This window comes from Triturus cristatus, chromosome 4_2, assembly GCF_964204655.1.
Source record: "Triturus cristatus chromosome 4_2, aTriCri1.1, whole genome shotgun sequence".
In the NCBI taxonomy this organism is placed as follows: Eukaryota; Metazoa; Chordata; class Amphibia; order Caudata; family Salamandridae; genus Triturus; species Triturus cristatus.
In genome coordinates, this window is record NC_140586.1 from 695,392,306 (window position 1) to 695,406,139 (window position 13,834).

Genomic DNA, 13,834 nt, shown 5'->3' on the forward strand with positions numbered 1-13,834 from the left:
CAAGCGATAGCACAAACCATGCTAGAGGTTAAGAAAGTGTGTCAAAGTGATGTTAGTAAAGCTGATACTCAGACACAACAGGTTATGGTTTAAATCGAAAAAGCAACAAGGAAGAGCATATTAAACAGATGATGTCCATATTATAAGGGATATTACAGTTTTTTTAATAATATTGATGCAGTGAAGGAAGCAGCACATAGAATCATAAGTCATATGTTGCATAATAAAATACTAGTAAACTGTACCAAATTTGGAAAAATGCGGGCAGAGAGAGAAAGATGTAAATTAAACAGTATGGGGTTTAGGACAGACTGCAATTTACAAACGTTCTTGAGTCATGTACACTCACATGTATTCTCAAGACATTACTCATAACACATATAAAACACAATGGAGCCGATTCCAATGTTGGACGGACCAGAGTCCGACTGACATTGGTCAGGAATGGTAACAGAACTACCTCCTGTCGTCGGTTACAGCCGTGGAAGTAGGATGCAACCAAACCCTGTTCGGTCGCATGCCTATACCTTTCAATGGGAGCACGCATTCCAAGAGGAGCAGAGGTGCAGTTCATCCCTGCACCCTATAGCAGACGCCCCCCGCCTCACCACCCCGATCTATGCCGGCTGTTACTGTTCCCAGATGAGTTAAAAACGTCCTTTTTAATTAAGTTTTTTGTGTGTTGTCATCTGAAGTGAAACAGTCCCAAAGGTAGTTGATGAAGTACTTATTATTTGTAGCGATTAGTGATGAAAGGCCTTGATCTAGCCTAGTCGAGTATGTGGTGTTAACTATCCTAAATAAAGTGTGCTCCGAACACAGTTTAGGAACAATCTATCCCGCTTTTCAATTACATGTTGCTTCATGGGCCAGTGCCACTTAAAACATTAGAGAGATTCATTTTGTAGTAATGGAAAGAGCCCTAGGAACAATGTTTCCACTCCCATTCTTTTTGAAAAACCTTTTGTTAGCATCGGTGATGTTTGTAATTTAATTAGTAAATACATGATGTGATTTTTTCAACTAAGTTTATTATGTATTTCAATTCCGGAATGGAAGTACTCTGCTACCTGGCCAATTCTCTTTTGCTCTAGCAACCAGTTGTACCATGCTGCAGGACATCCATATATATATATATATATATTTTTTTTTTTTGTCATAATTTATGTTTAGCCTGTTAGTGTTGTTATATTATTTCTGTAGTGGAGAGTGTGACTGAGTCATCTAAAGAAGAGGATTACTGCTGTTTGACCAAATTTTAGAATTACACACAGAGGAGTAGGGAAAGGAAGAAATGTAAAGAACTGTGTGTACAATATATATATAAAAAACACAAAAGACAGTGACGTGTTCCCTGTAAAAAAACTGCCCTCACTCACAAAATTGTGACATGCTTCATCATAGGGCGTGCTACAGACCAACGCCTGGGGTGGAGCAACAGGGAGGGGAAAACAATACAAACAATGACATTTCTTGCGATCACCAAAGAAAAAGTGTAGCCAGTGAGAATTAAAACTAGCTCAGATATATACCCACTCCCAAATTTATTCTGGGGCCTTCCGGCTATATTTAAAAACGTGAAGGATGGAGTTGAAAGGAGAAAATTAAGATTCCTTCACCCCTCCTTACTGCCAAGGTGTCGACATGTTTCTGCAGTAAAAGATGTGCCCATAAAGAAGGGACAAAGAAAAAGTCCCTATTCTCTGTTTATATCATCTACCCATAAAGAAGGGGTCTCTCAGCATTCATCAGGACCCTTCGGGACCCAAAAAGGGAGGTCCCCTATAATCCTACCTCTGGTATCTGTGGAATGTGATTCTAGTCATGCAGATATACCTTGATCAATACACAATTTGTGTTCTGTCAAATAAGAAAAAGGAAAGTAAAAGTAAAAAGTAATCACTCATATATCAAAAGACACAACTGTCAGAAGGTTACAGGGAGAGGTATTACCTGGCTCTCATATGCCACAAAAGAACACGCACCACACAAACAAGCTTCTAGGTACTCGTAGACCTTAATCCGAGCATTATAATCCAATTTGGACACAAACACACAATGTGCAGATTTTACCCATTAACAATACCCATGCGACACGTTCCAGGGAATAACCAGCAGTCAAAAATCACTAAACTGCAGAAAGATTTGAAAACGGTTTTTGAAGGAGAAAGTATACTCCTACACAAATGAGGAATATATTCAACGCAAACTGGCAAACATGAAACGGGTCCCTCAGTCAGAAAGGAGAGATTTGGACACCCATAGCAGTAGTAGCGATGGGAGTGATTTTGAGTCCTATTCACACAGAAGGTGAAGAGCATGTGACTTAGGCAGGCACGTGATACCCACAATAAAGAAAAGACACACCTGGGATGGAGTTTAGATGAGAATGCAGGTTCAATTTGAACCCACCGGTTTATATCACATTGTGAAGGTGTGTTGCACATTAGTTATCTGTGGGTGTGGTAGCTTTGGCACAATCTAAAACTGTTTATTTGGGTACAACTTTAGTAAGGTTTCCGTTGCGGTTTCTTTTTAATTTTCTTTAAAATTTTATGTGTATGCTTGAGTTGTAAACGGGAGGGATAGATCTATAGTAAGAGGAGATCAGTATCAGTAAGGCCTGTTCAAAGGAGCACACAAGAAGAGCAGTCAGTGTGCACTGGTCAGAGTTTCTGTTGATTTGAACCGTAGACCCTATTTATTTTGAGCACTGTAATACAGGGCACAGCTATAAAACATATCTGCAATTAATTGAGTCCTACGTAGAAACTTAGGACGTGTATAAGGTATATAACACGTGGCTGTAATTGGATTTTACAGTGGTTACCCCTGAGGAAGGACTACAATAGCCCGAAAAGCTTTGGGTCAAGAACTCTTCACGTTGGTTTATACATGATTTTGAACTTCTGTGTGTCACATGAGCAAAGCATTAAGGGCACTCGCTGAACTTTGATGAAACATGGAATGTTGTAAATGAAAACACAGATAAGATTGAGATTACTTTGTAATAAAACCAATTGAATTTGAATTTTGATGGTTGAACTTTATTGGATGATTCATCTACACTTGGAGTGCATCCTGGGTTTGGTGCCTGACGAGGTTCCAAGTGTTTGGAGATGTAGTTCATGCGCACGGACGGAGTGCGCAAACCAGGGTAGCATGCTTACATTACTGCCTGGAGCATTTGAAAAATATCGAATAAAATGGAACGATGGTGTGCACTCCAAAATTTTCAATGTGCATAATGTACTTTTTCCATCTACCGCGGAGTTTGCACCCGAACCAAAGTAAAATGGGCAGAATGATTTTGAAAGCTTTAACATTTTCATGTATTGTGTTAAGGGACACTTGAGGTTCATTTTTTGGTTATAGTCAAATGTATTCAATACATTTATACAGGTCACATTTGGTTTAAATATTCAGTTTTACATAGTCACATTTCTACATGAAGCATGAGGTATCTAACTTTAGCATTTGACATTTTAATATTTTTTGTTCAAAACGCATGGGGAGATTATATTGGGGAGAGCAAGAGCATGCTAGACGTTGTACTTCTTTTTATGATGACACAAGGGGTTAGAGCATGTGACTTGGGCAGGCACGTGATACCCACCATAAAGAATAGACACACCTGTGATGGGTTTAGTTGGGAACACAGGGTTGATTTGAACGCGCCGGTTTATATCACATTGTGAAGGTATGTTGCACATTAGTTATCTGTGGGTGTGGTAGCTTCGGCACAATCTAAAACTGTTTATTTGGGTACAACTTTAGAAAGATTTCCTTTGCGTTTAAAAAAAAAATGGTGTATGCTTGAGTTGTAAACGGGAAGGATAGGTCGAAAGTAAGGGGAGATCACTATAAGTGCGTGCTTTTCAAGTGAGCATACAAGAAGAGCACTCAGTGAGCACTGGACAGAGTTTATGTCGATTTAAACTGTAGACACTATTTATTTTGAGCACTGTAATATGGGGCACAGTTATAAAACATAGCTGCAATTAATTGAGTCATACATATAAACCGAGGACATGTATAAGGTATATAACACGTGGCTGTATTTGGATTTTACAGTGGTTACCCCTGAGGAAGGGCTACAATTGCCCGAAATTCATTGGGTCAAGAACTCTTCACATTGGAATATACATGATTTTGAACTTCTATGTGTCACATGAGCAAAACCTGAAGGGCACTCGCTGAACTTTGATGAAACATGGAATGTTGTAAATGAAAACACAGATGAGTTTGAGATTACTTTGGAATAAAACCAATTGAAGATGGTTGAACTTTATTGGATGATTCATCTACAGTTGCTGGGCATCCTGGATTTGTTGCCTGACGAGGTTCCAAGTATTTGGAGATGTAATTCACACGCACGGTGGGGCACGCAAACCAGGGTAGCATGCTTACATACCTGCCCGGAGCATTTGAAAAATATCTAATAAAATGGAACGATGGTGTGCACTCGAACATTTTCAAAGTGCATAATATATATGGTCGCCAGTAGGTAGTTATAGTTAGGACCTCATTTCTAAGAAATCGCGTATTTTCTTTTGCCAATATTTTTGGCGCCGTTTGACAAATCTTTGAGAAAATTTCAAAACTAGTGGAGCGCTCTGGTCAGCTACTGTCTTGAAAGTTTTAGGGTGATTCATGAAGCGGGGGCCGAGATAAAAGGGGAGTCCCAAAATACATTTTCCTCAATGTTAATATTCATAGGAAACTTTAGACAAAGCTACAGCCGAACTACTGAACGGAATTACACCAAATTTGGCAAAAAGGTAGCCCTTGGTTCCGAAAGTGCCCTTTTTAGGTCTCGGGACCATCCGGTCTGCCGAAGGCAGAACCGGAAGTCCGGAGATTTAATGTTTTGGAGAAGATGGGCTTGAACTCACCCCTCTTCTCTCCTCTTCTCCATTGGCTGGCCTCTTGAATGCTGGCCAGCCATTGGAGACGAGGATTGTCTCTCCGAACAGGCCCCGTCCTTTTCGGATTCGGGGGCGTGTTTTTTCCTACTTTTCTGATTATCTCCTCCAGCCAATGGCAAGAGGAGAGAAAAGAAAAACACGCCCCCGAATCCGAAAGCGCCGCTGCCTTTCTCCGAGGCATTTCTGCTTCGCCTCGGAGAAAGGCAGTGGTGTGCTTGTTCTCTCTCTTCGCAAACACAAACAACGCACCCAGGGGCAGTTTTGTAGCGCCTTCGCCGTCAGCGAACAAAAGCGCAAAAACACCGCTCACCACCGAAGAGAAACAGTGGAAGATCTGAGATAGGGAACCGAAGAGGAACCCTTCTGAAAGCTGCGCGAGCACATCACAAGGCTTTCATCCAGCGGTTCCCAATCTGTGCACCGCGGCACTCCAGTGCGCCATCAAAACAAGCCTGGGGCGCCGCGCACCAAGCACAGAGTTTGTGAACCACTGCATGGAGCGCGATGCAAAAAATAACCTTTGAACAAAGCGCGGGCAGCTCCGACTTCACTTCAGACACTTACGGAGCCAGGAAGCGTTTAAAAAAACCATCTCCCAGCGTGATGTGCAGAACCAGTGTCAAGTCCACGTTCACGACACTCCTCACTGCAGTATGCCTGATGCTCACCCTCTGTCTGCCAGAGCGGTTTAAGACGCATGGAGGTAGGATGGACGGTGTAATGCCACAGGCGGTCTTATGAACCGGATATGCCATAGGTGGCAAATAATAAACAAGTTCCCATTCCTCGTGCCGAGGTGTGCTGTGGGGGGCAGGGGAGAGGGTCATGCAGGTTTTGGAATCTGCCGAAACCGCTAGCTTCTTAGGAAATGTCGTCTTTTATCTTTTATCTCCCATTTCTTTCCCACTGAACGGCAGGTGGAACCGCTGGTTACTCGGACTCTAAAATTCACATCCATGCATGCCAGTATCTGGGAAGATTTAAGAGGGAGGTTTATATAAGATCCAGGGAAGGTATGGTCTCTGTTGGGCTTTTATTGAACGGGGGGATCTTTTTGGCCGGGGAATGTAAAACAGTGCAATTGTTGGTTAAACAGCGCCCACCATAATCGGGAGTGCTGGAACCAATGGCGATTCCGTTATTTTACTTCTGGCCTTTAACATTACAATAAATGCATGGCTGAGATTTCTGACTGTGCTGCACAGTGACAGGACAAGCCACGAGAGGGGCTTGGGGAGGAGATCAGCTCTAAAACCCCTCCTATGGAAAGGCAGACTCGCGAATTTCACTCAAAAACATTTGCATAAACCTCCTTCCATGATTCCAGCATCTGGCACACAAAACAGTTTACCAGCAGCCATAACATGTAGCACCCATGCATGCACCTTTTAGAATGAAGTATTGTTAGGGGCGGGGCCTGGCATCAAGCATTCCTTCACAGTTCCCTTATCTGAGATCCAGGTGTCCCTCCGATAACTCATTGGCACTCCATGGGGCGCTGCAGTGCATAGGATTGGATTACAGCTATGATTAAAACGGAAGTACTCCGAGGCCAGGCTTGCATTCCCCCACGTGCCAAGAAAAGTGACATAATGGGGAGCTGCAGCTAACAGCCAATAGGTCAAGGGAGACCTGGGTAGAAAATGTTTGGGAACCACTGCCTTAATCGATCATCGCGAGGGCAACTGTAAGAAGGCAGCCTCCAGCAAGTGCTCTGGACACCTGGACAGGTCCACAGAGTCTGACTGGCGCCCTTCCCGCCAACACGCGACTCCTGGACCGTTGGTGCCACCGGCGCTAGTTAGGAAAAAGACCGCAAGGAGCTAAGAGTTCTCTTCGTGCCAGAGTCCTCCGTGACCGCCTTTTGGCAAGAACACACACGTCTAGGCGTTACACTTTACTTTTTAACCACGCCAATGAAGAAAATATCCCGTACCAACCGGCAGACTGAGTACAAGTGTGGGGACCTGGTCTTCGCCAAGATGAAGGGTTACCCGCATTGGCCTGCACGGGTAAGACCGAGATTTTAGCTTTGCACGTTTTCCAAGGCGTTTTGAGTGTTGTTAAATTTTAAAATAAGCCACCGAAACTCATGAGACGTCTTAATTACCGAGACAGGCTTTTCATCGTCTCTACCACCTAACTTGTTTAGATTCTTTTTTTACATAATGTGTTATAAGTAAGTGGCAACCGCTTGCGGCGCTTTGACGATGGTTAGCTGGTTTTCACTGCTACCCAATGTATATTCTCGAAGTTAAAAGGGATTACAATGATTTAGAATGCCATCAGTTTGTAACTAACTTGTTGTTTAAGTTTTCACTTTCAGTGATTAATGTACATTGGAACTGCAGCACAATACGAGTAGTAAAAGTTCCATAAATATGGCGAAATCTGTTTGGCATAGTTATTGATAATATTGATTGTATCGATGCTGGTTTGACCTATTTGAGGCAAGCCATGTTCGGGTCTCACAGCTTTGTTGACCCTGGAGTCCTTATTCCTGAGATATTCCCAGATCCTTTCTATCATGCCTCACGTGGGTAGGTAAAGCTGCCTGTTATGGAACGCCCACTATGTGTGTGTGTGTGTGTGGGTGCAAATGCAATAGGTCTCGCATTTGACAGTGATTAAGCTATTGACATTGTAAATAACAATGCCGTTTCTTTAAATGTTTTAAAAACAAAAACATAAATAAAAATAATGTCATGAGCAATGCCAATAGCTCTAACTTTACCAATGCCCAGACCATTGCATTGTAAATGCTTGTTTTAAATGGTGTAAATCCGTTCAGTAGTTCCTGAGAAATTAGAAAAAGAAAACTATCGATATCTGAGCACCGAGGAGGAGTCGTAACTCCTCCCGGGCATGAGCTTCACTCTGATTGGCTGCCAAAACTCCAAACCAAAAAGTGCTGGCAGCCATCTTGTTACTCGGTAGAACCGAATGACAAGAAAACAGTGAAAAAGTGGTTAAAAACAAGAAAAGGGGGCAGGGTGGAATCACCCTGACCCCCTAGGCCTTTTTTGAGGGGTCCAAAATAAGCATTTTTTTGCAAACGCCAGAATTCGGCTGGGTGCGCCAATCCTGCTGAGAAAATATCTATATTTTTTTTAACGAAGAGCGGGCTCCCCGGCTTCGTTATTGTTAAGCCTCCGGGTTGGCCAGGACCCCGGGGGCAATCACAAATTATATAGCAGGGACCCGCGGGGGCTCCCGCAGCCCCGGGGACTGCCACCTCCCCTGGGCCTGATTGATGATTTACAGGGGGGGCACGCAGCCCCCCGCAGCCCCAGGGTCCACCACCTCCCCTGGGCTTTGCAAATCAAACCCGCTGGCACACGGCCCCCCCCGCAGCCCTGGGGGCCACCACATCCCCAGGGCTCTGTATGTTCTACAAAAATATGTGTGTGGGGGCTCTAGCCCCCCACACACCCCGGGGATCACCACATACCCGGGGCACTCTATATTTAAATTCAGGGGGCTGTTGTGAACCCCCAGGCCCTGGGGACCACCACCCCTCTGGGGCTTTAAAAATCCTGGGAGGTGGGCCACGCGGCCCCCCCTCCAGGAGCCCTTGATGGCCCTGGGGACTGCCACCCACAGGGCCGCCTCCTGCAACGTCCCGGGGTGCCCACCCCTGGGATATTGCTGTTTGTTATGGCAGGGCGGAAGCATAGCTCCCGCCTTGCCATAGCAAACCCTGCTTTGCTTCATTGAAGCGAGAGCAGGAAAAACTGCTCTCGTTTAGCGAGAGCAGGAAAACCTGCTCTTGCTTCAATGAAGCAAAGCAGGATTGCTTTTGAACAAGGGGAGCTGCAGCTCTGTGGAGCTTACTGGAGATACCTGGTGGGCTAGTTGGCCCCCAGGGATCCTCAACATTCAAGGGGACTTAATCCCCCAATTTACAATGCGCCAGGGGGGTGTTTGCCCACTTATAATATCAGGCCCCGCCCCCTCCCGGCACCACTGTGCAAACGCACCCCCAGGTGTGTTGTATGTTGGGGAATTAAGTCCCCTTGAATCCTGAGGGTCCCTGGGGGCCAACTAGCCAACCAGGTACCTCCAGTAAGCCACACAGAGCTGCATTGCAGAGAGGTGTAAAAAGGGGAGTGGCCTCGGACCACCTCTCTGCAATGCAGCTCTGTGGTGCTTACTGGAGGAACCTGGTGGGCTAGTTGGCCCCCAGGAACCCCCAGGATTGAAGGGGATTTAATCCCCCAATTTACAACATGCCAGGGGGTGTGTTTGCACCCTTGTTATGTCAGGCCCTGCCCCCTCTCTGCACCACTGTGCAAACGCACCCCCTGGTGCATTGTAAGTTGGGGGATTTAGTCTCCTTGAATCCTGAGGGTCCCTGGGGACCATTTTTTTTAAAATTAACGTGGAGGGTGGCTGCATGGCCCCCCTCCTGAGCTACTCCTGGCCCGGGGGACCCCATCCCCCGGGCCGGCCCTTTGCATTGGGGACCGTCGGTAAGCCCCAATGCCCCCACAGTCCTGCCGGCTCCCTGCCTCCTGCGGGAGCCGGCATTGCTTTTGAGGAAGGGGTACTGCATTATGCAGCACACATGAAAAGAGCGAAGCACCATTAATGATTGTTTATGTGCAATCGCCCCTGCAGCACAGGAACGCTTGCAACATGGCGGAAGGGTGCCTGTGCCAGGCAGCTTTTTTTATCACCAGCGGTAGGGGAAACACAGGTGTATGCCATATTTTTATTGTAAATATGGCGCATCTCTCTGTTTAAAAAATGTCAGAGCGCGCGTTGACAAATTTGTTGTAATACTGCACTCCGACATTGTTTAGTAAAAATGTCCCCAAGTGTGGCAAATGTGCCATGCCCTTTCAACAGGAGAGTAGTAATGGTGTGGTGTGTAGCCGGTGGTGCATTTTGGATAACTGGTGTGGGAAAGAAAGAAAGAAAGAAAGAAAGAAAGAAAGAAAGAAAGAAAGAAAGAAAGAAAGAAAGAAAGAAAGATAGAAAGAAAGAAAACAAGAAAGAAAGAAAGAAAGAAAGAAAGAAAGAAAGAAAGAAAGAAAGAAAGAAAGAAAGAAAGAAAGAAAGAAAGAAAGAAAGAAAGAAAGAAAGAAAATACAAAGAAGGAAAGAAACTAAGAAAGAAGCAAAGGCAGAAAGAAAGAGAGAAGGAAAAAAGGTAAAAGAGGATAACTTAATACAGAACAGTTTCAATTGGACACAATATGGCATTGTGGGAAATAGTAGCAGTCAGAAAAGCAAAACACCTCAAAAGGGATTTGCAATAATATTGGCAGGTGATGGGATCTAATAAAGATGGAATGTGCATCAGAAGTGTCCTGTTTCACATCAAGCTCTAGACACAAAGGCAACACTAAAGTAATTATAAAGTAAAAACACTGCCTTTGAAGGGAACTAACTTGAGTGTGAATGTGCTCTTGTTAGAGAGCAAAATGCAGTCACTCAAAGTAAAGTTAACCAGTGGCTTAAGTAGGCTGACCCACTGCTCCATGCTATCTACTGTAGTGGGCAGAAGCAAAATGTGAATGACACAACAGACCAATGGGTGAAGAAAGATGGCTGAAAGCCCCTAAATATAAGTATATTTTATATATTTTAGTTAAATCAAAGGGTATTGGCTGATACCTTCACCTTTGCAATTTTAAGCACTCCAGGAAAGTTAGGACCTGGGTAAATAACAGAATTACTTTATAGGCAGCACCCACTGGAAGGTTTACTGGGAAATTGATGAGCAACTCCAGCTACAGATTAGAAAGTGCAGACTGCTGCACGCTTTACAGACCACAGCTAACACCAATGAGAGAATGCCTTACCTACTAGCAACTCACTTATATATACTGTGTACATTTCTTTATGACTTAAACATTACATTAAACAACACTTGTACGCCAACAGAACTTGAAGTATAGACATCCTGTAAACCGTTAAGAGGCTTCTGGGTCTGTTAATCTACCAGCACTGGCAGCCTAAATGGAATGTGCAAATTATGGCCATCTTTTCATATAGTTTGGATAAATATCTTCTGCAGATGGAAATTGTTTACAGTGAGCATGCAGTTCATGCTCCATTACTCATTTTCTAAGGAAACCCAGAAGGTGCCATCTTGCAGATCCTGAAACAAATCCCCAAGCCTGGTATTGTGGCACCTCAGACCTCTGAAAACAAATCCCAGGACCTGGCTACCTGCTGTCCTCTGTCACTACTCCAACAAACTCTACTACCTGCGATCCTGCCACCATCCCCAAGACAAAAGCTTAGGCATTACAAGGAAGTTATAGCACAGCAGGAAATAATAACAGGAGCAAAGGAAAAGGGGGAGAAGAACAGCCCAGAATCTGTCACGGAGGACATATTCACAAACAGGATTTGTGAATTTGATTGCTGGCTCATAAGTAAAGTTGCCTCTATGTTAATGACATTTTGTTTAATCAATGATTTCAAACACTTAGAAAAGGGACAAGAGAAGGGTCGCAACCCAGATGGTGGGTCACATGGAAATCCCATAGGCCTGAACTAGAGCCGGAAATAAAGAAGGAAAGAAAACGGGAAAGAGCGGAAAGTGTTTTCCTTTTCACTTGGGCTATATGAAATTGACAACGGAATGCTTAATTCATTAATTAGGGTGGCTGCAGACCATTTAATAAACTGATGTAAATGTTTTGAATATCATATAAGTACAAATATTCCTGTTGTCTATTTCAGCATTTATATTCATGCTAATCAATATTCTTGAATCTTTGCATCTTTGTGATTTACTTACCAGCACACTTGAGGGCAACAATAATAAAATGCAGCTTAAAAGGGGAGTGTTCTTGCTTGCAATGCTGCGCAGTCTCAGAGTTGCCTGTGAACAAGAAGATGTAACTTCTAAACGTGTAAGGCTGTTTGAATTTTAATGAAGGAAGAATGCCGGTTGCCTTTTCAATTATCCATTCTGGAGTGCGTTTTCAAATGCAGGATGCTTTGTGTGAAAAATTAATTGCGGCTGTCCAGTCGTGAAAACGCACCACCCGGGACTTCAAAGGGGCCACTCAGACACAGAACTACTCGAAGTCTGCATGTGGGGGAATGGATTGGCATAATATGCTGACATCGTCCTTCTGAAGCCCACAGGAGGGTGAAGGAAAAAGTAATATTACTGACCTGGGACTGCGTAGAACCCTTTAGGGAAACAACCAAGGAGGCACTTTGTACTATACACCCCATAATGCACCACACTTTGTGATTTACTTACTGGCCCACTTGAGGGCAACAAGAATAAAATGCAGCTTAAAAGGGGAGTGTTCTTGCTTGCAATGCTGCGCAGTCTCAGAGTTGCCTGTGAACAAGAAGATGTAACTTCGAAACAGGTAAGGCTGTTTGAATTTAATGAAGGAAGAATGCTGGTTGCCTTTTCAATGATCCCTTCTGGAGTGCATTTTCAAATGCAGGATGCTTTGTGTGAAAAATTAATTGCGGCTGTCCAGTCGCGAAAACGCACCACCCGGACTTCAAGGGGCCACGCGGACACAGTACTACTCGAAGTCTGCATGTGGGGGAATGGATTGGCATAATATGCTGGCATCGTCCTTCTGAAGCCCACTGGAGGGCGAAGGAAAATGAATATTACTGAACTGGGACTGCGTAGAACCCATTAGGGAAACAATCAAGGAGGCACTTTGTAGTATACACCCCATAATGCACCACACTTTGTGATTTACTTACCGGCCCACTTGAGGGCAACAAGAATAAAATTCAGCTTAAAAGGTGAGAGTTCTTGCTTGCAATGCTGTGCAGTCTCAGATTTGCCTGTGAACAAGACGATGTAACTTCGAAACGCGTAAGGCTGTTTGTATTTTAATGAAGGAAGAATGCCAGTTGCCTTTTCAATTATTCATTCCGGAGTGCGTTTTCAAATGCAGGATGCTTTGTGTGAAAACAAAAGCTAATTATAACTGCTGGATGTCACTGGTTTTGTACACATGAATTGTTAGCCTAACTTTATAACAACCCTCCACACTTTGTTACAGTGAGCTATATATATATATATATATATATATATATATATATATATATATATATATATATATATATATATATATATATATATATATATATATATATATATATATATATTACCTACTGGCGGTCGCCAGTAGGTAGTTATAGTTAGGACCCTGTTTCCATAGGAAAACCGCAACATTCTATTTTGAATAACTTTGGCGCCGGTCGATGAATCCTCGCGAAATTTTCAAAACTAATGGGGCGCTCCGCTCCGCTCCTACCCTGAAAGTCTTGGGGGGATTCGTCAAGCGGGGGCTGAGATAAAAGGGGGGTCCCAAAACGTGTTTTTCCCATGCATTTTTCCATAGGACCTTTAGACACAGCTACAGCCCGAACGGCTGAACAGAGTTCCTTGAAATTTGGCAGAGAGGTAGTCTACAGGTCAAGGAAGTGCCTTTTGTAGGTTTGGTGTAAATCTGTTCAGTAGATTCTGAGAAAATAGCCTTTAAATCAATATATATATCTGAGCCAGCTTACGGTGCGCTTACGGTGCGCTTACCGTACGCGTACGGTGACGTGCGCGAGCGCGATTCTGATTGGCTATTAGATCTTAGTAAACATTCTAATCGGTCGAAACCAGGAAGTGGCGGCCGCCATTTTCTCTCTCGCACTCTGAGAGGGGGTTAAAAAACAATGAGCAAAAACATGTAAAGGGGCTGTTTAGACAGCTCCTAAGCACCTAGCCATGTTGAGGGAGTCCCCAAAGTTCCCCTAAAGGCAAAAACGGAATTTTTTCGATAATTTCGCCGATTACGCTTACCGTACGCATACGTTAAAAATTAAAAAAAAAAAAAAATATCCACACTCTCCCTACCCCATGTGCAAATGGTGCCCGAATGGCACCATTTGTGCATGGCTTATTAACTA